Source organism: Triticum dicoccoides, chromosome 1B (genome assembly GCF_002162155.2).
Source record: "Triticum dicoccoides isolate Atlit2015 ecotype Zavitan chromosome 1B, WEW_v2.0, whole genome shotgun sequence".
In the NCBI taxonomy this organism is placed as follows: Eukaryota; Viridiplantae; Streptophyta; class Magnoliopsida; order Poales; family Poaceae; genus Triticum; species Triticum dicoccoides.
The window spans coordinates 257,342,109-257,343,237 of NC_041381.1; positions in this window are offsets into that span (position 1 = coordinate 257,342,109).

Here is a 1,129-nt window from a genome sequence, read left to right on the forward strand (position 1 = left end):
CCCCTGGGCGCTGCCTCTGCCGGCCCCAGGTGCCTGGCCTTGGAGCCCCGGGTGCCCGGCCCTTGGCCCAGCCGCAGCCGGGGCGCTGGCGCGGCCCACCCCGGGTGCCCGGCCTCCTCCCAGCGCGGCCCAGTCCCGCCACCGGGTGCCCGGGCCATCACCCTCGGGTGCCCGGCCCAGCTGCTGGAGCAGCCCCGCTCCGCCCGGGTGCCCGGGCCACCAACCCGGGTGCCCGCCCCCCCTACAGCAGCAGCCTGGCGCGCCCCTGACCACCCCGGGTGCCCGGGCCTCACACCCCCGGGTGCCCGGACCCGTCCGTGTGTGCCTGCATGCATTTTGTGGTCTTTGACCATTGTACCCCTCTCTCACCCAACTTCGTCCCTAGACTATATAAACACCTCCTCTAGATCTTTTGGAAGGATAGCAAAGTATTTGATAGACATTTGTGAGCTTTGCTCCATGGATCCACTCCACTAGGAGATCAAGACCTCCTCTTGGAGTGACCAAACATCAAGACCTCCTCCTTGGGGAAGGATCCCCATCATAGGATCATCAAGCCCTCATCTCCTTCATAGGATTTGGGATGAACTCTACCATGTATCTTATTTCCCTTTGATTGTTCATGTACCTTGTGGATCTTGTGTGATTGTTAGTCTAGTGAATGTGTGATTTGGACTTGTTCTTGAGTGTTCCTCTTGTTTCCCTCTTGTGTTCATCTTTTTCTTGGGGATTCCCCCACCAATTCGTGAAAGATCTTCACCTAGGGTTCCATCCTACAACATCTTGGTATCTTGAGCCACGTTGATCATGAAATTGGAGCCTCCCCTCTTTGTTTTCTAGCCTAATTTTGTGTGTTCTTCCCCAAATTCGAAAATTCCCAACCAAAAATAGCCCCAATTTTTTTTTGTGATTTGTTGGTTTGTTGAGATTTTGTTGGATTTGATCCATGGATTTGCTTGGTTTCAAGTGGATCTAGCCTTTCACCCATCCATCTCCACCTTTCCCTCCACGAAATCCACCAATTTTTTGCACTTCCCCACGAATTTCTGCCCAAATCCGTCAACCCCGGGCACCCGGACCTAAAACCCCGGGCACCCGGACCTAAAACCCCGGGCACCCGGACCCCCCC